This window comes from Tachyglossus aculeatus, chromosome 11 (assembly GCF_015852505.1).
Source record: "Tachyglossus aculeatus isolate mTacAcu1 chromosome 11, mTacAcu1.pri, whole genome shotgun sequence".
Lineage (NCBI taxonomy): Eukaryota > Metazoa > Chordata > Mammalia > Monotremata > Tachyglossidae > Tachyglossus > Tachyglossus aculeatus.
In genome coordinates, this window is record NC_052076.1 from 33,206,317 (window position 1) to 33,230,852 (window position 24,536).

Sequence of the window (24,536 nt, forward strand, 5' to 3'; positions counted from 1 at the left end):
GCCCACATTCCGCTAGCGTTGGCGCACGAGTCGAGTTAGTTTCTTTCTAGGCCTTGACTGAGTGCCCCCAGCCAGGGCCCTAGGTTCCCATCTGGTCCCTTGCCATCCCCTCCCTTTGACAGGCGGGGAGTTCCCAATGGGATCGAGCTCAAGGAATGGGGGAGGCGTGTGCGGCCCGCATGCTGGCGGCTGGGGAGTTCACGCCAGGATCACCGGGCCTTTCCTGTGTTTGTATGTGTCCATTTTAGGAGATTAGGAAAGGTTAAATTACTAATGAGCCTGGCGCGGCGGGTCGTGTTTTCCCCGGCGCTTGAACTCTGGGTCCCCCAGCAGATTCCCCGGCTCCTAGCCGATCCGGTTGTACTCTCCCAAGAGCTTAGCACAGTGCTTTGCGCACAGTCCGCGCTCAGGAGGTACCATCGACCGATTGATTCTTCGCAGAGTCTGGTTGCTAGGGCCGGGTCTTGCCTGGTCTAAAGAGAGCTGGGTTGTCAGGTATTTGGCCGGGAGCAAATCGAACCAGTGCGTAGTGGGTCGTGCAGAAACCCAACCCGCCCAGCTGACCGCGGTCAATCTTGACCCAATTTTGGGGTCTCTTGGGAAGCGGGACTGGGGGCTTGGGCCGCCCGAGGTTTCAGGATTCACTCATTGATTCAGTTGTATGTATGGAGCGCTTATTGTGTGCACAACACCGTACTAAGCGGCTGGGGGAGGACAATATAACAATAAACAGACACAGTCCCTGCCCACATTGAGCTTACCAGTGGACTGTGGGTCATTCATGGTTATGGTTGTACGCATTTATTACTCTATTTATTTATTTTACTTGTACATATCTATCCTATTTATTTTATTTTGTTGGTATGTTTGGTTTTGTTCTCTGTCTCCCCCTTTTAGACTGTGAGCCCAACTGTTGGGTAGGGACTGTCTCTGTGTGTTGCCAATTTGTACTTCCCAAGCGCTTAGTACAGTGCTCTGCACATAGTAAGCGCTCAATAAATACGATTGATGATGATGATGATGATTCATTCATTCGCATTTCTTGAGCGCTTACCTGTGCAGAGCACTGTACTGAGCGCTTGGGAAGTACAAGTCGGCAACATGTAGAGACGGTCCCTACCCAACAACGGGCTCACAGTCTCGCTTACTATGTGCAAAGCACAGTTCTAAGCGCTGGGGGAATGCAAAGGGATCAGGTTATCCCAGGTGGGGCTCACAATTTTAATCCCCGTTTTACAGATGAGGTAACTGAGGCACAGAGAAGTTGAGTAACAATAATACTAATGATAGTACTTGCTCATTCATTCATTCAGCCGTATTTATTGAGCGCTTACTGTGTGCAGAGCACTGTACTAAGCGCTTGGGAAGTACAAGTCGGCAACATATCAGAATTCAGGGACACTTTTCTAGGCAAGAGAAACAAATATTTCCATCCTACTTCTGGCTAGCTCATAGGTGCCGCTCCGGGTACCCTTCGCCCCGCCGTGCCATGCCTTGCCCGGCCCTGGAAGCCCCAGCTGGTGGCTTCGTGGCGAGAGCACGGGCCTGGGAATCAGAAGGACCTGGGTTCTAATTCCGGCTCTGCCACATGTCTGCTGGGCGGCCTTGACAAGTAACCTAACTTCTCTGTGCCTCAAGTTACCTCATCTGGAAAATGGGGATAAGTGTGTGAGCCCCATGTGGGATGGGGTCTGCGTCCAACCTGATTAACTTTTATCTACTCCAGCGCTTAGAACAGTGCTTGGCACATAGTAAGCGCTCAATAAATACGACTGAATGAACGAATAACAAGTATGTTGCCGACTTGTACTCCCCAAGCGCTTAGTACAGTGCTCTGCACACAGTAAGCTCTCAATAAATACGATTGAATGAATGAATAACAAGTATATTGCCGACTTCGTACTTCCCAAGCGCTTAGCACACAGTAAGTGCTCAATAATGTGATTGAATGAATGAATAACAAATACCATAATAATTATTCTTCTTCAGGCCACCTGCCTCCTCGTAGCGTTAGCCTTCCCTTGTAAGAAAGAAGCGATCTTAAATCCTTCACCCGGATGGCTTTCATTTCATTCATTCCTTCACTCATTCATTCATTCGTATTTATTGAGCGCTTACTGTGTGCAGAGCACTGTACAAAGCGCTTGGGAAGTACAAGTTGGCAACATATAGAGACGGTCCCTACCCAGCAGTGGGCTCACAGTCTAGAAGGGGGAGACAGAGAACAAAACAAACCATATTAACAGAATAAAATAAATAGAATAAATATGAGGCAGAAGCCCAATGGATTTCTTTTTTCCTCATATTCTCACCGATGTGGAGAAGGAAGTGTGGAATTTTTGCTTATTCTTTTTAACCGCGTGCGTTTGAAGCTAGAGGCCAGAGCTCCGGTGCCTGAGTGGATGGTTTTATAGCCTCTTTACAAAGTGGAGAGGGTGGGGGTGGAGGGGAAGCCTTTCTTTCTTGCCCCTCATGTCCTTCTCCTTGGGGACATGAGGTCCCCAGGGTCTTTCCAGCAAACACTAGGAAGTATCCAGGGTGGAATGGCGGCCCAGAAAATAACCCTTTTTAGGTTTGGATGGCGAGGGAGCTGCTCTCTCTGACCCGCCCTAAGAAATCCATACTGCTCCTGTTAAATATTTCAGAACACTTTGGTACCTAGTCAGGTTTCACCGGGGACCGGGGAGAGCTGCAGCCTGCAACCCAGCATTGGGTTTTCAAGCTAGGCATCTGGAAGCAGGGGTGGCCTGCAGGATTTTAGGCGCTTTGGGGGGCCCGAGCGTCCAGTACCTCAAGAAACGTGTCGGCGACTGGACTTGGCTTTGCCTTTAGGGGCTGAATGGGGACCCGGGTTCTAATTCCAGCTCCGCCACTTGTCTGGTGTAGACCTCGGACCAGTCGCTTAACGTCTCCGTGCCTCAGTTCCTTCGTCTGTAAAATGGGAATTAAGAGTCTGAGCCCCATGCGGGACGTGGTCTGTGTCCAATCTGCTTAGCTTGTATCCAGCCCAGCGCTTAGCACGGTGCCGGGTGCGTAATAAGCGCTTCACAAATCCCGCTAAAAAAAATGGTAGGTGAGGAAGTTTTGCCTTGAGGAAAAAAGATACGGACAGCGTGGTACATTGGGAAACCCAGTGGATCAGGTGAATGGCCATCTTTGTTGCCTTAAGCTCTCCAAACACTCAGTATAGCGGTCTGCACACGGTAAGCGCTCAAGAAATTCCACCGAGTGATCGATTGGAGGACTGAGATGGGCGTCTCCCGCGGGTGCGTAGGCGGCATGGCTCTCGGGCAGAGCGACGCAGCCTGGGAGCCCCCAGTATGTCTTGGTTCATTATTAAGAGTCAGGAGGCAGCTAGCCTGGCAGTGGTTGAAAATTCCCTCCCCTTAGAAATGAGTAGTTGTCTTTCTGTTTGACAGGTTGGCCGAAGGGATTTCCCCAGATGTCTTAGGTCGGGTTTTACTACAGAACTCCTCTGTGAAGCATCCGTGGGTGGGGCAGGGCTGAGCTCCTCGCCCAGAGCCGTCACGTTCCCGGAGCCGAGAGAGAGTGGGTAATTTGAGTCATTCCGGCGGCGGTCTTCAGGCCCGGTGGGCTCGCTGTTATCCTGCCGACCCGTCCTTCGCCGCAGATTGCGGGCCCAATTCCTCCCTGAAGTCCAGTCACACCCGGATGGTAGTAAGGGGGAGCCGGGAGCCGCTTTAAAGTGGAAAAGAACCCAAATGGTTAACCAGATAGCGTCGGATCCCTTTCTTTTGCAACATCCCTCAGATTGCTCTGCAAACTGGGGAAGGTCATGGAGAGAAGACACAAGATCCTCTTCGGCACACCCAAGACAGAAGAGGCTTCTAGGTAATAACCAGCACGGTCTGTTAAGGAGCGAGAGCCCGCTCAGTCAGTCAGTTGTATTTATTGAGCGCCTACCGTGTGCAGAGCAATGTATTATGGGAGAGTATAGTATAGCAATATAACTGATATTCCCTGCCCACAACGAACTTATAGTCTAGAGAGGAAGATAGACATCAGTATAAATAAACCTAGGCTCTTGCCAGGTCCGTTGTACCGTTCTCTCCCGGTCGCTTAGTACAGTGCAGTGCTCATCATCATCATCATCATCAATCGTATTCATTGAGCGCTTACTGTGTGCAGAGCACTGTACTAAGCACTTGGGAAGTACAAATGGCAACATATACAGTCCCTACCCAACAGTGGGCTCACAGTCTAAAAGGGGGAGACAAAACCAAGCATACTAACAAAATAAAATAAATAGAATAGATATGTACGTTCAGTAAATACCACTGCTTGATCACTCGATGTTGCTGGGAAAGAACCGAGAAATTAGAGCGCCGTCTCAGTGAGGCTTTTGATTCTTTTCTCCCTGCGTGACAGACTCATCAATAAATTGGGAGGCCCTGCTTTAAGGCAGCACAACTGTTTGGTGCCCAATACGAAGCAGCGTGACTCAGTGGATAGAGCAGGAGCCTGGGAGTCAGAAGGACCTGGGTTCTAATCCCGGCTCCGTCACATGTCTGCTGTGTGACTTCGGGCAAGTCACTTCTCACCTCTGTACCTCAGTTATCTCATCTGTAAAGTGGGGATTGAGAGTGTGAGCCCCTTGTGGGACAGGGACTGTGTCCAACCTGATTAACTTGTATCTACCGCAGTGCTTAGGACAGTACTTGGCACAAAGTAAGCACTTAAGTATCATAATCATTATTATTATTAAGCGGTTGTTAACAATTGATCAGTGTGTTCTTTAGGTAGCCAAGTGGCGTTCTGCAGGGTTTGGCCTCGAACCAAGGGGTATATAGTGTTTTCCGTCAGCGGCCCAGGTGACGGGCTATAGAAAGCCCGCTTGGGGAGCGATCCACAGGTAGGCAACACGAGGGGCTCAGCCTTTGGGACGTGAGGCTGAGAGTGGAGAAAGATCTGCTCGAGTGGAGAAGGGGCTCAGAAATAGAAAAGGGCAGGACGGACGAGGAGGCTGTTCCAACTGAGCGGAGAAAAGTAGCTTCGAGACAGGGAGTAATTTGCCAAATGTGAATACAGACGAAGAAAGCTCAAAAGTCCCGCGCATCGCACGCTGAACGTGAGTCAGCATTGTAGCGTTGCCGCCTTGTGTTGTCTTGCAAAGCAAGTGCCCTGTCGCGGGGTGCGGACGATTGGGACTCGGCAAGAAACCGACCTCCCCAGCCCCAGTCAGGCTCTTACTCCAGAATCGTGTCTAGTGCCGGGTGTGAAGACCTTGGAAAGTGTTCAGAGAAGTGCTACGAGGATGACGAATGGGCTGGAGGAGAGAACCGGGAGGAATTATTTTCGCTTAAAGGAGAGAAGTCGGATGGGGGAGACGGGAGTGTGGGACTTAAATCACTGATCGGGTCCGTGAAGACTTGTTGAATCGAGTGGGAGTAGGAGTAGTAGTGAGAGTCCTTATTAAGCGCTTTCCGTTTGCAGGACATTGGGCTAAGCACTGGGAAAGAACCCCTCAAATGGGAAATTGAGAGGTCTCCCCCTTTTAGACTGTGAGCCCACTGGTGGGTAGGGACTGTCTCTATGTGTTGCCAATTTGTACTTCCCAAGCGCTTAGTACAGTGCTCTGCACATAGTAAGTGCTCAATAAATACGATTGATTGATTGATTGATTGAAATGGGCACAGTCCTTGGCCCTTGGGGAGAATGGTAACCAGCTGTTAGTAATAATAATAATAATAGTAGTATTGGTCAGGTATTTACTGTGTGCCAGGCACTGTACTAAGCGCTGGGGTGGGCACAAGCAAATCAGGTTGGACACGGTCCCTGTCCCACATGGGGCTCAGAGCCTTAATCCTCATTTTACAGATGAGGAAACTGAGGCTCGGAGAAGTGAAGTCACACAGCAGACAAGTGGCGGAGCTGGGATTAGAACCCACGACCCTCTGACTCCGAGGCCCGTTCTTCATTTTACAGATGAGGAAACTGGGGCTCAGAGAAGTGAAGTGACTTGCCCAAAGTCACACAGCAGACAAGTGGCGGAGCTGGGATTAGAACCCACGACCTTCTGACCCCGAGGCCCGTGCTCTATCCACTGCGCCGTGCTGCTTCCCACGACAACGCTACTTATGCTGTTGGAAGCCAAAGCAAGTGGAAATGGACATGAGGCAGAGCAAGAGGGATTTGGGTTAGAAGTGAAGATGAATTTGCCTGTTGGGGGCAATGGTTCAGTGTTAGGACCAGCAAGAGAGCTCTGGAATCTCCTCCTCTGAGGATGTCCAGATGCGGAATGGGGGAGATTTCGTACTGGTTTGGGGTGGGTTAGGTGGGATGCAACTGAAAGCCAGAGAAAAGCTCCAGGAAGCTCTTTCTGAGGTTCATTCCAGCCCAGGGAATACAGCTGTTCCTCTGGGAAGTGCAGGACAAACTAGAAGGGGGTGAGCTCGGTTAGGCTCCCAGAGTCATCTTTGCGAGTCAGCTCCTGAGAAGAGATGGTATGATTCCTGTAACGTCGGGCATTCGTGGAGGAGAACCTGTCAACTCAGTTAGGGGAACAGAGAGAACATCAAGAGAAACCAGAGGAAGTAAGTAAGGTGTGGTTGTACAATTGAACATCAAAGGCCAGGACCCCGGGAAAACTGGGTACCTCAACTTCCTGTTCCCCATTTTCCCGTTGGGTTTCGGAAAAGCCCTCCTGGAGGGTAGCTCAGGGCGCACGAGGACAAAAACCTTCCCGACCTAGCCCAAGTGGCTGTTTCGGGTGGACGATCACAAAAGCCGCTGACCCCCGGGTGCCTGAATTTGGGTGGGAAGCTGGTACAGTCAGAGTGAAACCTTCTTAGATGTGTCAGATTGCAGAGAGCATTTCCTGTGTAGTCAGACTGAAAAATGTGCACTGGGATTATTCATATAGACCAACGAAAGCAAGCATGGGCCCGGCCGGTATAACAACACTAGATCATTTTCCTACCAACCCCCACCTCCGAAGAGGCCCAAGCCGCCTGAAGAGGCGGCGTTTGAGACCGGAGTTGAGAATGAAAAAGACTTTGAGGAAAAGGTATCCGTTTTTTTTTTTGTTGGGTTTTTTTTTTCTCCCGTTCATCTCTGAAACCTTCTTTAAAGTTTCCGCCACTTCATGTGGTGAGCCCAGCCCCACGTCTCCCCCCAGAGCGCCCGGTTTTACTCGGCTTGGAGCTTAATGGAGCAGCCTGTTGGCAGGAATTCTTCCAGCACAATGGCAAAGCGAAGGTCAGTTTGATTCCCTAATTCTAAAATTAGACATCATTTGAGGAACTCTGGGAATTGGAAATCTCAATTGCATCCGGACCAGCCTTCCTGTGACTCCCAGCTGCCAGCAGTTAATAATAATAATAATAGTAATAATAGTTGTAGTGCTCGTTAAGTGCTTATTATGTGCCACACACTGTCCTAAGAGCTGTGAATCAGGTTGGACACAGTCCCTGTCCAACATGGGGCTCACACTCTTAATCCCCGTTTTCCAGATGAGGTAACTGAAGCCCGGAGAAGTGAAGTGACTTGCCCCAGATCCCACAGCAGACGTGTGGCAGAGCCAGGGTCAGAATGCGGGTCCTTCCGTCTCCCGGGCCCGGGCTCTATCCACTAAGCCATGCTGCTTCACCAAGGTTTAGTTGAAAGTTTGGGAAGCAGGAGATGCAAAATCAGACTTATCCCTTGTAGTCCGGTTCCTGCGTTGGGGCCTTTGGTTGTGGGGGCTGTCATTCAATCAATCAATCAATCAATCGTATTTATTGAGCACTTACTGTGTGGAGAGCACTGTACTAAGCGCTTGGGAAGTACAAGTTGGCAACATATGACTGACTGTCAGTCAGTCAGCAGGCGCATCTCATCTGTTTCTTAATGAATTGTCACCCGAGGAGAAGCCTCCGATCTCCGAATTGGAGGCCAGGCTCCCGGATATCTTGAGGCAGTGGCCGGTTCGGCCCGAGCTTTGCGAAGGAGAAAACAAGGAGCCGGCAACGCATACGGATGTAATTAGTTTGAGGGCCCAGTTTGGGGAATTATTTGTGGGTGTCAGAGCCCGTGGGGTTTGGCCAGGTGGCTAGTTGTCCGGGATGGGGCATGAGCTTTTCGCCCAGCGACACCATGAGAGCTGGCTGATTTGCAGTTGGACATCCCTGCTCTGGGCAAAGGAGCAGAGCGTGGATTCCCTATTCCAGGGACGGTTGGATTAGATTCCGAGGAAGAGGCTGTTGCCTTGTCTTTCCAGATGGACCTACACTGCTTTAATAACAACTGTCTGGCGGGGGAGGGAGACACAAATACAAACAACTTGGAAGAAAGAAACAGTTGTATTTAGTGAGCGCTTTCTGAGTGCAGGGCACTTGGGAGAGTACAACACAACAGTGTAACAGACACATTCCCTGCCCTCAGTGAGCTTGCAGTCAAGAGGTGGAGACAGACATTAATATAAAAATAAATACAGATATGGACATAAATGCCGTGGGATGGGGGGAGGAAGTGGTGAATAAAAGGAGCAAGTCAGGGCAGTGGAAAAGGGAGTGGAAAAATCAATCAATCAGTCAACTGTATTTATTGAGCGCTTACTGTGTGCACAGCACTGTACTAAGCGCTTGGGAAGTACAAGTCGGCAACATATAGAGACAGTCCCCACCCAGTCTATAAGGGGGAGACAGAGAACAAAACCAAACATACTAACAAAATAAAATAAATAGAATAGATATGTACAAGTAAAATAAATAGAGTAATAAATATGTACAAACATATATACATATATACAGGTGCAGTGGGGAAGGGAAGGAGGTAAGATGTGGGGAGTGGTGAGGGCTTAGTCAGGGAAGGCCTCTTGGAGGAGATGTGCCTTCAGTAAGGCTCTGAAGGTGGGGAGAGTAATTGTCCGATAAACTGCCTTTTTTTCCCTCTAGAGCAAATGTCAGTTTAGTGAAATCACCAAATGTTAGGATTGTATTTAAGAAGTGGGTGAGCTGCTGAAACCAATATCCTGGGAACCAAGGATCCGCTCTCTCCCCCCGCCCCAGCCCAACGTACAACTGTATGCCTGTTTCTCAGTCTCCTGGAAAGGACCCGCAGTTGCCTGGACTCTTTTATATGTGCCCAGCCCGCTCAAGTGGCCCGATATTTTGCGTTGTTTTCCTGTTAGACAGAAAAGCGAGCCCTGTGATTGGGATAATTAACTTAATTTTCTACAGCGTACCAGTTAAGCGGGCCCATTTCTTTCACTCCAGCAGGCCAGATAAACCAGTTTAGACTTGGAAGAGGAGAGAGGCTGGAAGCCCCGTCTTTTCGGATTTTGGTCTTTCGGCAGGCCCTGCCAAAAGAATGTTCCAAGAAGTCACCCAGCTGGACCGCGTGTGAAAGAGTACAGATAGGGTCATCCCGGGGGCACTCCACGCATTTTAGCACTTACTACGTGCCAGGCACCGTACTAAGCGCTGGGGTAGATACATGCCAGTCTCTTCCTCCCTTCAAGGCCCTGCTGAGAGCTCACCTCCTCCAGGAGGCCTTCCCAGACTGAGCCCCTTCCTTCCTCTCCCCCTCGTCCCCCTCTCCATCCCCCCCATCTTACCTCCTTCCCTTCCCCACAGCACCTGTATATATGGATATATGTTTGTACATATTTATTACTCTATTTATTTATTTTATTTGTACATATCTATTCTGTTTATTTTATTTTGTTAGTATGTTTGGTTTTGTTCTCTGTCTCCCCCTTTTAGACTGTGAGCCCACTGTTGGGTAGGGACTGTCTCTATATGTTGCCAATTTGTACTTCCCAAGCGCTTAGTACAGTGCTCTGCACATAGTAAGCGCTCAATAAATACGATTGATGATGATGATGATGATGCCAATCAGGTTGGACCCGGTCCCCGTTCCACATGGGGCTCAAAGTCTTAATTCCCATTTTACAGATGAGGGAACTGAGGCCCAGAGAAGGGAAGTGACATGGCCGGGATCACGTGGCAGACAGGTGTCAGATGCTTTTTCCTGTTTGGAAAAAGCATCAACTGCTCGGCTTTTAAACCCCCTTCCTCATCATCATCAATCGTATTTATTGAGCGCTTACTATGTGCAGTGCACTGTACTAAGCGCTCTAGTTTCATGAGAGACTTTCCCCTCTGCAGGAGGACTTCCACATTGCCCTTGTAACCTCCCCAGCACTTAGAACAGTGCTTTGCACATAGTAAGCGCTTAATAAATGCCATCATCATTATTATTATTATTATTATTGCTCCTCAGCCTGGGACGGTGTAGACACACCATGGCCTGGTGGATAGCGCACAGGCCTGGGCGTCAGAGGACTTGAGTTCTGACCCTGGCTCCGCCACTTGTCTCCTGTGTGACCTTGGGCAAGTCACTTCACTTCTCTTGGCCTCAGTTACCTCATCTGTAAAATGGGGATTCAGTAACTGTTCTCCCACGTATTTAGACTGTGAACCCCATATGGGACCTTATTATCTTATCTACCCCAATTCTTAGTACGATGCTTGGCACATACTGTAGTGGATTGAGTGTGGGACTGCGAATCAGAAGGACCTGGGTTCCAATCCAGCTCCACCACTTGTCTGTGCCTCAGTTACCTCATTGGTAAAATGGGGATTGAGACTGTGAGCCCCATGTGGGACAGGATCTGTGTCCAATCTGATTTGCTTGTATCCACCCCAGGGCTTAGAGAAGCAGCGTGGCTCAGTGGAAAGAGCATGGGCTTTGGAGTCAGAGGTCATGGGTTCGAATCCTGGCTCCACCACAAGTCTTCTGTGTGACCTTGGACAAGTCACTTAACTTCTCTGAGCCTCAGTTACCTCATCTGTAAAAATGGGGATTAAGACTGTGAGCCCCACGTGGGACAACTTGGTCACATTGTATCCCCCCCAGAGCTTAGAACAGCGCTTTGCACATAGTAAGCGCTTAACAAACGCCATCATTATTATTATTATTACAGTGCCTGGCACATAGTAAGCACTTAACAAATACCATTATTATTATTATTACTCAAGTGATGATGGTTACCCAAACTTCATTTAAAGATGTCACCTGCTCCAGGAGCCCCAGTTGCACAGTCACCCCTTTCCCCTCGGAATTCATTCATTCATTCAGCCGTATTTATTGAGCGCTTACCGTGTGCAGAGCACTGTACTAAGTGCTTGGGAAGTCCAAGTTGGCAACATATAGAGACGGTCCCTACCCAACAGTGGGCTCACAGTCTAGAAGGCTGTGAATCACAAGCATGAGAGCACTTAGTTTAGTGCCCTGCACACAGACGGTGCTCAATAAATCCCATTGATTGATTGACAGCAGAGTATTGTCACACTTTGTTTTTTTGAGTCCCATCACATTACATAAGTTCGAGTGAGGGACTTCATTTAAAAAATGTCTAGCTTTTCGCATCACTTCTCATCTGCCAGCCAATTCAGAGAGCCAAAAAACAGCCCAACTGGAGAACCCCTTCCACGCCCGCATCCCTGCCTCTCGGCTCTCCACTGGGTGAAACGGCAGTGTTCATTCATTCAATCATTCATTCATTAATTCAATCGTATTAATTGAGCGCTTACTGTGTGCAGAGCACTGTACTAAGCGCTTGGGAAGTCCAAGTTGGCAGCATCTAGAGGCGGTCCCTACCCAACAGTGGGCTCACAGTCTAGAAGGGGGAGACAGACAGCAAAACAAAACATATTAACAAAATAAAATAAATAGAATAAATATGTACAACTAAAATAGAGTAGTAAATACGTACAAACATATATACATATATACAGGTGCTGTGGGGAGGGGAAGGAGGTAAGGCGAGGGAGAAGGGAGAAGTGTTGGCTCAGGACTGGAGTAAACTCCCCTAACTAATTTGGGATTCCACCCTCATGTGCCAGGATTTATTACTAATGTTAATAAATAATAGTAATGATAATTATGGTACTTGTTAAGCTCTTACTATACCCAACACTGTTCTAAGTGCTGGGTTAGATCCAAGTTAATCAGGTTGGACACAGTCCCTGTCCCACATGAGGCTCACACTCTTAATCCCCATTTTGCGTATGAGGTAACTGAGGCCCAGAGAAGTGAAGTGACTAGCCCAAGGTCGCACAGCAGACACGGAGCAGAGCTGGGATTAGAACCCGGGACCTTCCGACTCCCAGGCTTAAGCTCTATCCACTAAGCCACGCTCAGCAGCCACTTGGATGCAGTAACCCCATGATTCATTCATTCAGTCATATTTATTGAGCGCTTCCTGTGTGCAGAGCACTGTACTAAGCACTTGATATGTTATGAGGCCAGACTCATCCTCATCAGCAGTATTTATTGAGCGTTTACTGTGTGCAGAGCACTGTACTAAGCAGTTGATCTGTTATGAGGCCAGACTCATCCTCAGCAGTGGTATTTATTGAGCACTTACTGTGTTCAGAGCACTGTACTAAGCACTTGAGCTGTTATGAGGCCAGACTCATCCTCATCAGCGGTATTTATTGAGCACTTACTGTGTGCAGAGCACTGTACTAAGCACTTGAGCTGTTATGAGGCCAGACTCATCCTCATCAGCGGTATTTATTGAGCGCTTACTGTGTGCAGAGCACTGTACTAAGCACTTGATCTGTTATGAGGCCAGACTCATCATCATCAGCGGTATTTATTGAGCACTTACTAGATACAGAGTACTGTATTATGAGTTTGGGAGAGTACAGTGCAGCAGCATAAGCTGACACATTCCCTTCTGAGAACAAGTTTACAGTCTAGAGGAGAAATGACCTCAGAGGTGCTGGCCTTCATTCAGTCATATTTATTGAGCACTTACTCTGTTCAGAGTGATGTACTAAGCTCTTGGGAGAGTACAATATAACAGTAAGCAGACACAATCCCTGCCCACAACCTGATTAATAATAATAATAATGATAGCATTTATTAAGCGCTTACTATGTGCAAAGCACTGTTCTAAGCGCTGGAGAGGTTACAAGGTGATCAGATTGTCCCACGCGGGGCTCACAGTCTTAATCCCCATTTTCCAGATGAGGGAACTGAGGCCCTGAGAAGTGAAGCGGCTTGCCCAAAGTCACCCAGCTGACAATTGGCGGAGCCGGGATTTGAACCCACGTCCTCTGACTCCAAAGCCCGGGCTCTTTCCACTGAGCCACGCTGCTTCTCCGGATTAATCTATCCTGTTGGAGAACAGGAGGTCAGCCTTCACCTAAACTGAGTGAGATTGCCCTCGTCCAGGATGTCCATTAGAACATTAATGTTAATAACGGTAATAGTTAAGGTACTTGTTGAGCACTTACTATATGCCAAGCACTGTTCTAAGCGACTGTGAGCCTGCTGTTGGGTAGGGACCGTTTCTATATGTTGCCAACTTGTACTTCCCAAGCGCTTAGTCCAGTGCTCTGCCCACAGTAAGCGCTCAATAAATACGATCAAATGAATATATGTTGCCAAGCGCTTAGTCCAGTGCTCTGCACACAGTAAGCGCTCAATAAATACGATTGAGTGAATGAATGAATCCAAGTTCATCAGGTTGGACGCAATCCCTGTCCCATCTGGGGCTCACAGTCGTAATCCCCATTTTACAGATAAGGGAACTGAGGCTCAGGGAAGTGAAGTGAGTTGCCCAAGGTCACCCAGCAGACACGTGGCGGAGCCGGATTAGAATCCAAGTCCTTTTGACCCCCAGGCATGGGCTCTAGCCATTAAGATTGTGAGCCCACTGTTGGGTAGGGACTGTCTCTGTGTGTTGCCAATTTGTACTTCCCAAGCGCTTAGTACAGTGCTCTGCACATAGTAAGCGCTCAATAAATACGATTGATTGATTGATTGATTAAGCCACATCTCTGTTCCAGGCTTCTACGGTCTGGCTGCACTGGAGGATGTGCTTACCCGAGGCTTTCTGGTGGGTCACTGTATGTTCCACCATAACACGGGGCAACCAGACAGGGACACAGGTGCCACATACGTGACACCCTCCCCGCCGTCTCCCCGCATCTACCCAAGTACTACTGGAACGTCCCATCCTGGGACTCAGCACGAGACAGGGCTCTGTCTTAACAGGGAGCTCTGGTGATCCGTGAGAAGCAGCGTGGCTCAGTGGAAAGAGCCCGGGCTTTGGAGTCGGAGGTCATGGGTTCAAATCCCGGCTCCGCCACTTGTCAGCTGTGTGACTTTGGGCAAGTCACTTCACTTCTCTGGGCCCCAGTTCCCTCATCTGTAAAATGGGGACACAAACTGTCAGCCCCCCGTGGGACAACCTAATCACCTTGTATCCCCCCAGCACTTAGAACAGTGCTTTGCACATAGTAAGCGCTTAAGAAATGCTAACATTATTATTGCTGCTAATAATAACATTATTACTGCTCTCAACTCTACCCTTTCTACTCAGCTAGACTCACTCGCTCCCCTTTCCCTTCGCCGCTCTCGCACCACTAACCCACAGCCCTGGATCACTGCCACTGTCCGCCTCCTTCGCTCTTATGCTAGAGCTGCCGAACGCTGCTGGCGAAAGTCTAAACCCCATGCCAACCTCGTTCACTTCAAGTTTATCGTTTCCTGCCTTAACTCATCCCTCTCTTCTGCCAGACAAAACTATTTCTCCTCCCTTATCGACACCCATGCCCATCACCCCCGCAAGCTCTTCCGTACATTCAACTCCCTTCTCAGGCCCCCGGTTCCTCCCCCTCCTCCTTCCCTCGCCCCCAACGATCTGGCCTCCTACTTCATTAACAAAATTAAATCCATCAGGTCCGACCTCCCCAAAGTCTCTTCCCCCCTTTCTCCAACCCCCCGGCTCTCAACACTCTCTGCTACTCTCCCATCCTTCCCAGCGGTATCCTCAGAGGAACTCTCCTCCCTCCTCTCAAGTGCTACTCCGGCCACCTGTGCTTCTGACCCCATTCCCTCTCATCTTATGAAATCTCTCGCTCCATCCCTTCTCCCCTCCTTAACTTCCATCTTCAACCGCTCACTCTCCACTGGTTCCTTCCCCTCTGCCTTCAAACATGCCCATGTCTCTCCCATCCTAAAAAAACCCTCTCTTGACCCCACCTCACCTTCTAGTTATCGTCCCATATCCCTCCTACCATTCCTTTCCAAACTCCTTGAACGAGTTGTCTACACACGCTGCCTAGAATTCCTCAACAACAACTCTCTCCTCGACCCCGTCCAGTCTGGCTTCCGTCCCCTTCATTCCATGGAAACTGCCCTCTCAAAGGTCACCAATGACCTCCTGCTTGCCAAATCTAACGGCTCATACTCTGTCCTAATCCTCCTCGACCTCTCAGCTGCCTTTGACACTGTGGACCACCCCCTTCTCCTCGACACGCTATCCAACCTTGGCTTCACAGACTCCGTCCTCTCCTGGTTCTCCTCTTATCTCTCCGGTCGTTCTTTCTCAGTCTCTTTTGCAGGCTCCTCCTCCCCCTCCCATCCTCTTACTGTGCGGGTTCCCCAAGGTTCAGTGCTTGGTCCTCTTCTGTTCTCAATCTACACTCACTCCCTTGGTGACCTCATTCGCTCCCACGGCTTCAACTATCATCTCTACGCCGATGACACCCAGATCTACATCTCTGCCCCTGCTCTCTCCCCCTCCCTCCAGGCTCGCATCTCCTCCTGCCTTCAGGACATCTCCATCTGGATGTCCGCCCGCCACCTAAAGCTCAACATGTCGAAGACTGAGCTCCTTGTCTTCCCTCCCAAACCCTGCCCTCTCCCTGACTTTCCCATCTCTGTTGATGGCACTACCATCCTTCCCGTCTCACAAGCCCGCAACCGTGGTGTCCTCCTCGACTCCGCTCTCTCGTTCACCCCTCACATCCAAGCCGTCACCAAAACCTGCCGGTCTCAGCTCCGCAACATTGCCAAGATCCGCCCTTTCCTCTCCATCCAAACCGCTACCCTGCTCATTCAAGCTCTCATCCTATCCCGTCTGGACTACTGCACCAGCCTTCTCTCTGATCTCCCATCCTCGTGTCTCTCTCCACTTCAATCCATACTTCATGCTGCTGCCCGGATTATCTTTGTCCAGAAACGCTCTGGGCATATTACTCCCCTCCTCAAAAACCTCCAATGGCTACCGATCAATCTGCGCATCAGGCAGAAACTCCTCACCCTGGGCTTCAAGGCTGTCCATCCCCTCGCCCCCTCCTACCTCCCCTCCCTTCTCTCCTTCTCCAGCCCAGCCCGCACCCTCCGCTCCTCCACCGCTAATCTCCTCACTGTACCTCGTTCTCGCCTGTCCCGCCATCGACCCCCGGCCCACGTCATCCCCCGGGCCTGGAATGCCCCCAGTCCCTCTGCCCCTCCACCAAGCTAGCTCTCTTCCTCCCTTCAAGGCCCTGCTGAGAGCTCACCTCCTCCAGGAGGCCTTCCCAGACTGAGCCCCTTCCTTCCTCTCCCCCTCGTCCCCCTCTCCATCCCCCCATCTTACCTCCTTCCCTTCCCCACAGCACCTGTATATATGTATATGTGGTTGTACATATTTATTACTCTATTTTACTTGTACATTTCTATCCTATTTATTTTATTTTGTTGGTATGTTTGGTTCTGTTCTCTGTCTCCCCCTTTTAGACTGTGAGCCCACTGTTGGGTAGGGACTGTCTCTATGTGTTGCCAATTTGTACTTCCCAAGCGCTTAGTACAGTGCTCTGCACATAGTAAGCGCTCAATAAATACGACTGATTGATTGATTGATTTATTATTATTATCTGTGACCTCCCACCGGCTCTCGCTGTTTCCAAACCCTCTTCACCGCTCTGCAAAAAGAAGGCGCAGGAGGGGAAGACGTTGGGAGCCCCGTCGGCTGGCCAATCCTTCCTGCCACCATTCCGAATTTGCTTTTCGACCTTCCCGGTGGAGAAAGGCGGGAGTCTTGTCCGGCGCTCCGGCTGAAGCATAGGTGCCAGAGTCGTCGATGATGAGAATAAATGCCACTGATGAGAAGCGGTTAGGCTGCTGGAGGGGGTGTGGTCATTCATTCATTCATTGTCACATTTATGGAGCGCTTACTGTGTGCAGAGCACTCTACTAGCGAGAAGCAGCTTGGCTCAGTGGAAAAGAGCCCGGGCTTTGGAGTCAGAGGTCATGGGTTCAAATCCCGGCTCCGCCAATTGTCAACTGTGTGACCTTGGGCAAGTCACTTCACTTCTCTGGGCCTCAGTTACCTCATCTGTAAAATGGGGATTAAGACTGTGAGCCCCGCGTGGGACAACCTTTTAGACTGTGAGCCCACTGTTGGGTAGGGACTGTCTCTATATGTTGCCAATTTGTACTTCCCAAGCGCTTAGTACAGTGCTCTGCACATAGTAAGTGCTCAATAAATACGATTGATGATGATGATGACAACCTGATCACCTTGTAACCTCCCCAGCGCTTAGAACAGTACTTTGCACATAATAAGCGCTTAATAAATGCCATTATTATTATTATTATTACTAAGTGCTTGGGAAGTACAAGCCATTCATTCATTCAATCGTATTTATCGCGCGCTTACTGTGTTGTACTCTCCAAGCGCTTAGTACAGTGCTCTGCACACAGTAAGCGTTCAATAAATACGATTGATTGATTGCAGAGCACTGTACTAAGCGCTCGGGAAGTACAAGTCGGCAACCTATGGAGACGGTCCCTACCCAACAACAGGCTCACAGTCTAAAAATCAAAGACAGCTATACACTTTAGGGTAGGAAGGAAATGTCCGGTCTACGGCTTTGTACCTCCCCTTCTTCTCCCTGTAGTTTTTCTCCCTGCTTTTCTTAAATTTTGCCTGCGTATGTGGGGCTGTTCCTTAACTATCGCGGAGCGAACACGGAGCTCTGGGGCTTTGAATGCTTTTAGATAGATGAACGGGGAAAGGTGCCAGAAGTAGTGATCGCTTACTTTGGTATAATTCCCCAAGGGGAAGTGTGATTGTGTTTTTAACTGTAGCTACCGAGGTGCACAATATACCTCCTGGGTATTTCTGCAAGTATTGTTGTTCTTACTAATTCAGTCTCTTAGCATTGGGTAGCCCCCTCGCATTCTCTAGTGGCCTCTGCCAGGCACTGAAAGATATAAGATGACACCAAGGAACGCTCAAAAGGTGGAATTAAAAATACTGCAACCACAACACCCACCGAGAAGGCGGATTAAAGTCCATCAGGTGTATCTTTTTGTTTTGATAAGGGTAATGTTTGGGTGAGACTCGGCGAGTGAGATGGCATATCCTGCAATAGCGGGAAAGGGTCCGTTCTTCGAAGTCCTGGTTTTTTGGAATGAAAGAAAGGCTGAGGGAAAGCAGCCTTTCCCTCCTTTCATCTTCACTACAATGTAGAGAAGCCTGTCTGCTTCCCCTCAGAATTCCAAAGCGCTAACGGGATAAGGAATCTCCGCTTCACTCAAGATCATCATCATCATCAATCGTATTTATTGAGCGCTTACTACAAATTGGCGACATATAGAGGCAGTCCCTACCCAACAGTGGGCTCACAGTCTAAAAGGGAGAGACAGAGAACAAAACCAAACATACTAACAAAATAAAATAAATAGAATAGATATGTACAAATAAAATAAATAAATAAGTAGAGTAATAAAGATGGAAACGGCATGGCCTAGTGGAAAGAACCCGGAGCTGGGAGACGGAGGATTTGGTTTCTCATCCCAGCTCTGCCCAGTGCTTACTGTGTGACGTTGGCCAGGTCACTTAACTTCTCTGTACCTCAGTTCTCCTGTTCTCCCTCCAACTTAGACTGTGAACTCCAAGTGGGACAGGGACTGTGTCCAATCTAATTAACCTGTTTCTGCCCCAGTGCTTAGCCAGTCAGTCGTAGTAATTGAGGGCTTACTATGTGCAGAGCACTGTACTAAGCACTTAGAAGAGTACAACACAACAATAGAACAGGCATATTCCCTGCCCACCATGAGCTCAGAATCTAGAGGGAACACACATACTAAGTACTTAAAAAATACTGTTTTTAAAAAAAATAGGAAAGTGGCCACCTTTGAGGTAACAGCAGTATAAGGGCTCTTCTGAGGTAGTGATGTGGCCCGAACGTTCTTTGGTTTGACAATGTTTTGGAGGAAAACCTAAGAAAAATGCGTCCCCCACCCGTTAGACGAAAGATCCTCCATTAAGAGTGGGGATTGCGCCTGCCAAGTGTACGGCACCCTCCCGAGCGCTTAGTACAGCGCTCCGCACAAAGTAAGCCCACAGTAAATACCACTGATGGATCCGGGTACTCATCCACAGGGAGCAAAAGTCCTAGAGTGGAGATAATATCAGCTCATCAGTGCTGCTATTCCTGGTAGCAAGGGAAGGTCACAGCTAATCTCCTTAGACGATTCGGCCCGTGGTTACGGCACACACGCCGATCCTGAAATGGCAAGCATGGGACTCAGTTACAGTGCCGATTCAAAAGGACGAGGAATGGGTACTGGTAGCAGGGGTATTGGAGAACTGAGAGAAGCCATCCCCCCACTCCTGTCTCAGCCTCCAGAAGGATGCCACTAGCAGTCATCGGGTTCTGGATTCTAGTGCCGGCTCCATCACCTGTCTGCCGTGTGACCTTGGACAAGTCACTTCACTTCTCTGTGCCTCGGATGCCTCATCCTAACATGGGGATTGAGACTGTGAGCCCCACATTGGGCAGGGACTGTGTCCACCCTAATTCGCTTGTATCCACCCCAGTGCTTAGTACAAGGCCTGGCATGTAGTAAGCGCAGAACACATACCCCAATTATTATTATCATCGTCAGTTCTGGGCAGCAATTTTTCTAGTGTATATATGTTTGTACGTATTTATTACTCTTGTACATATCTATTCTATTTATTTTATTTTGTTAATATGTTTTATTTTGTTCTCTGTCTCCCCCTTCTAGACTGTGAGCCCACTGCTGGGTAGGGGCCGTCTCTATATGTTGCCAACTTGCACTTCCCAAACGCTTAGTACAGTGCTCTGCACACAGTAAGCGCTTAATAAATACAATTGATTGATTGATAGTGTAAGCTTTAGCCAGCATCCTCAGTCAGAGTGCAGCTGTGAGCCTTCAACACATTCCTTACAGACCAAGAACTCCTGAAAGTTTTGATTTAGGAATGCTGTGCTCGTTCAGGATGCATCACCCAGTCATCAGCATGACCAAGTGAAGGGAGCCAGCAAATGGGATAACACTGTCTCCCATCATCAATCAATGGTATTTATTGAGCGCTTACTGCACTAAGCGCTCGGGAGCATCCAGTACAACAGTTTTGGTAGTCACGTTCCCCGCCCCCGAGGAGTTGACAGAGTTGCTCGATCTCTGTCCCAACCCTGACCGAATTGATTCAACCCTCACGTCTGTTTTTTGAATCAGAAGCTAAGAGGTGTGAACTATTCATACACTTCAGCGCAGGTGGTAAATCATTTATTCCCGATTATTATGTTTGTCTCATTCCTCATTTAGTAACTTCTAAAATGTGCGTTATCCGCACGCTAAGAAGCCAGCGCTTGTTAGAGAAGCTGCCTGGAAAGCATGAGGGCATAATCTCCGTAGAGGCAATTCCACACCATTCTGACATTAACTACCATATCAAGAGAATTTACAAGCACACCACCCTGAGAATGTTTTAAGCCTTATTTGAATTGCTAGTTACGAAAAATATTACTTCATCACTCAGAAATGCACATCAAGCTTCTCCACGGTTTTCTCCCTGAGGGAGAAAATCCCTGCTCCCAGAAAATCAGGTGTTTTGGTGTTTTTTTTTTTAAAGAAACAAAAACTGAGAGGTGAGGTCAAGCTGAGTTGCGGTGGCCAAAGAGTGTGGCAGCCCCCAAGTAGGTTAAAAGAAAAAGGATGTATTTCAGATGGGTGGCTTTGTCGCTCTATTAGTCAGATTGCTTACTAGAAACACAGAGTGATTCATTTTTAAGACAAGAGTTTGATCCAGTGCTCCCCCAATTGATTTTCATTTTGTGTCATTTCTGTCGTCCAGGAGCTTGGATCACCGCTCCTTCAGGCCCCGAATAAGCTTGGGGGGCTTATTTTGCGGGGGCCGGGGAGAAGGCCTCCTGCCTACTTTTCTGAGAGCGTGCTGTAGCAGACGGGGGAAATATTTGATGAGAAGCATTGTGGCCTAGTGGAAAGAGTATCCGCATGGGAGTTGGAGGATGTTGGGTGGTCCCTGATCTTGCCTCTACCACTTGTGTATTATGTGACGCAAGCCATTTCACTTCGGGACATCATTCATTCATTCACTGTCGTATTTATTGAGCGCTTACTGTGTGCCGAGCACTGTTCTGAGCACTTGGAAAGTACAAGTTGGCAACATCTAGAGATGGTCCCTACCCAGCAGCGGACTCACAGCCTAGAAGAGGGAGATAAACAAAACAAAACATATTAGCAAAATAAAATAAATAGAATAGTAAATATGTACAAGTCCCAGTCCCGGACTCCTTCTACCAGGCCACACGGCTTCTCTCTGGAGGCCTCACCCTTCCCCTTACGCCACAGACCCCCGTTCCTGCCCACAGGCCAGGTGCGACGTCACGGGAGAAAAGGGAGCATATACAGCTCTGCGGGTCATCATTCTTTTAGATCACCTGGATGCCCCTGGTGACATTTTAAGGGGTCACCATTCAACTCGACCCTTCCCTGCCACCTTCCAGAATAATAATAACTTCTTTTGTGCCAACCACTTTCCCAAGCGCCGGGGCATAGAGAAGCAGCGTGGCTCAGTGGAAAAGAGCACGGGCTTTGCAGTCAAAGATCATGGGTTCTAATCCCGGCTCCGCCACTTGTCAGCTGGGTGACTTTGGGCAAGTCACTTCACTTCTCTGGGCCTCAGTTACCTCATCTGTAAAATGGGGATTAAGACTGTGAGCCCCCCGTGGGACAGTCTGATCACCTTGTATCCCCCCCGGTGCTTAGAACAGTGCTTTGCACATAGTAAGCGCTTAATAAATGCCGTCATCATTATTATTATTATATGCAAGGCAGTGAGTAACCTCATCTATAAAATGGGGATTAAGACCCTGAGCCCCATGCGGGACAAGGACTCTGTCCAACCTGATTACCGTGTATCTACCCCAGCGCTTCATACGGTGTCTGGCACACAGTAAGCACTTAACAGATACCATTATAAAAAAAAAATTGAATATAGCTCTTGTTGACCCAAGACTCACCCTCGCCCGATCATTTATAAAGCCTGATGCCTCCTTCCTTCGGGTATCGTAGTGGGGTGGAGGGGATGGAACATTTCACGAGGTTCTGCTGGTTTTAATTGCAGGTCTTTTTTTAGACCTTTTTTTTAACCTTTCAAAACTTCGGAGCAGAGAAATCCCTTCCAAATCTTTGCCGGTAGCAGTGTTTACATCTTGCAGGGACCCCCACGTGTCCGAGGGACGGGGAAGGGGAGCAGAGCAGCTGATTCCGCACTAGTAGGTGGGGTCCGGGACATGTTTCACCCCCCCCATTTTAACCTGGGCTCCAAAGCTGGGCTTTCAGTTTCCCTCCCAGGCTGGAAAATCAACCATGAGGACCCCCTCTACCAAAAAAAATAAATAAAGGGACAGAGACCTTGATCACCCCCTACTACGGGGCTGATGGTTTGGGGTAATAAGCCATCTGGATTCTTTAAACCACCGCGGGGCATTCCTATATGTTTCCAAAAGGCAGCTAATGGTGTGAGCAGAAGGAAATCAAATTGGACTCTGGGTTTGTTGTACTCTCCCAAGCGCTTAGTACAGTGCTCTGCACACAGTAAGCACTCAGCGACTACGATAGATTGGTTCTTTCCCCCCACCCCTCCTTTCTCCAACCCAAGCTGTTCTCAGTCCCTTGGGTAGCACCCGTGAATCCAAGGAAACAACAGAAAAAGTTAAATAAGATGAAGTTCCGGTCTCTGGAGAGCTTTGTGGGGCTTGTTTAAGAGGCCCAGTTGGTGTTTTTGCAAGTTCTTTTTGATTTGGACTCGGGTTGAATTTATGTTTCTGACACTGGAAACTTTAGCGGGTTCCCCAGATGTATCGTGGCCATTACAAACAGCAGAAAAACCCACAAAAACCTTGACCTTTCTTTACATTGGTGGCGGTGGCAGCGCTAACCTGGACGGTTACCTTTCATTACCGTTCTTGCTGGGATTAAATTTCATGCATTTAGCACTGAGTGCCTAATATGTCTATTTGGGAAATCCCCAGGTGTCTTTGTGAGATGCATAGAGAAGCAGTGTCCACACGGAGGAAAATGCAGAAGAGGTATCGATTCAAAACTGGATAATCTGGAGCCCAGGTGTAGTTTTACTGATGGAGTTCAGGAAAAAAAAAATAAAATAAAAGCACCGTTTGGGAGAGAAAGTGGCCTGTCTTTTAAGATATTCAAGTAACGTCTTCTTTCCTTGTGGAATTTGGCAGAAGGCAGAACGAAATCATATGTCAGTTTGGGACAATCCAATCTAGCACGTCTTGAGGTGGTTGTTTAGTGTACCCTTTCTATATATAACTCAGCGAGAGTTATGGGGACTGATCTCTGCTAAGGTGCTGTTCGTGTGGTTTTTTCTCCCCCAGGACCAGCTGGGTGTTTATCTTTTTAGAAATATAGTTACTCTAAGAGAATAAACTCTAAAAACCATTCCAGAATTTTTTTGCCGCTCTAAGCCCCACCCGCCTGAAGCGGTGTCCTAAATTGTAACGAAGAGCCGATGGTCAAATTTTTTTTTCCCCAGTTGCAAATAATGTTCACAGTGAGAAATGATTACTGAAAAATTCAGCTCGTGGTGAGTGTGGGGACTATCCAGAGAGTCTTCCGGTATTCATTACACAAATTCAGCATTCTTATTAGGGTCCTGGGATCACACGTCCGGTACAAGGTTTTGGAGTCGCTTTCATTTTTATTCAAACCCGTCGTCTTTGCGGCCTTTCTGAGACAATGTTAAGCGTTCTCAGTTTGAGTCGTCCCCGAACAAGAAGACCACAGAGAGTTGCGTTAGGGACACCGCTCACCTCCAAGCCTTGATCTGGGTTACGCGGCTACTCTGCCAACGTTTTGATTTTAGAGGAGAGATGGGCTTACCAATTCGGTCGTATCGGACTCCCCCGAGCGCTTAGTACGGGGGTCTGCGCTCAATAAATAGTATCGAAGGATCAATTTCGTAGGTAGCCGTCGGCCGGAGGGTTAAATGGATCCTGAAAAATACTTCTGGCTGGAAAGCGGTTGACCAGATTAGCACCGGGCTGTAGCTTTAAACCTACCGGGTAGACGGTCCTTCAGCAAAAAACCCACAGATGTTGGTATCGACACATACATGTGGTCTGCCTTCTTGAAAGTAAATTCTCGGCGCTTTAATAGCTGCAGTCTGGTGCCTAAGCCTGCTGCCTACCGAGTGTAAATTGGGGGTTGGAGAAAAATCTGTTCTCCATTCCATCTTTTGCTCTCGTATTTGACATGACAGTTCTGTTTCTGAGCTCCAAAATCCCACTTCTGGGTAGGAAAGAACTGCTAGGGGTGGAATCTCTGAACCTTTTTTTTTTTTCCTTCCCTCTCAGCTTCCTATAATTAGACTGGGTTTTTTTGACCCCGGGCCAGTAGCGGGTAGAACCAGGGCCAAGTATTTGGGTCCAGGAATGTGGTCATGG

The 24,536-nt window shown here is 48.6% G+C and overlaps 1 protein-coding gene across 1 annotated transcript in view; it reads left to right on the forward strand.

Moving 5' to 3' along the window:
* The window catches only part of KMT2A (lysine methyltransferase 2A), an 81,170-nt gene that overhangs the window by 14,507 nt on the left and 42,127 nt on the right, over positions 1-24,536 (forward strand). The window lies entirely within an intron of this gene.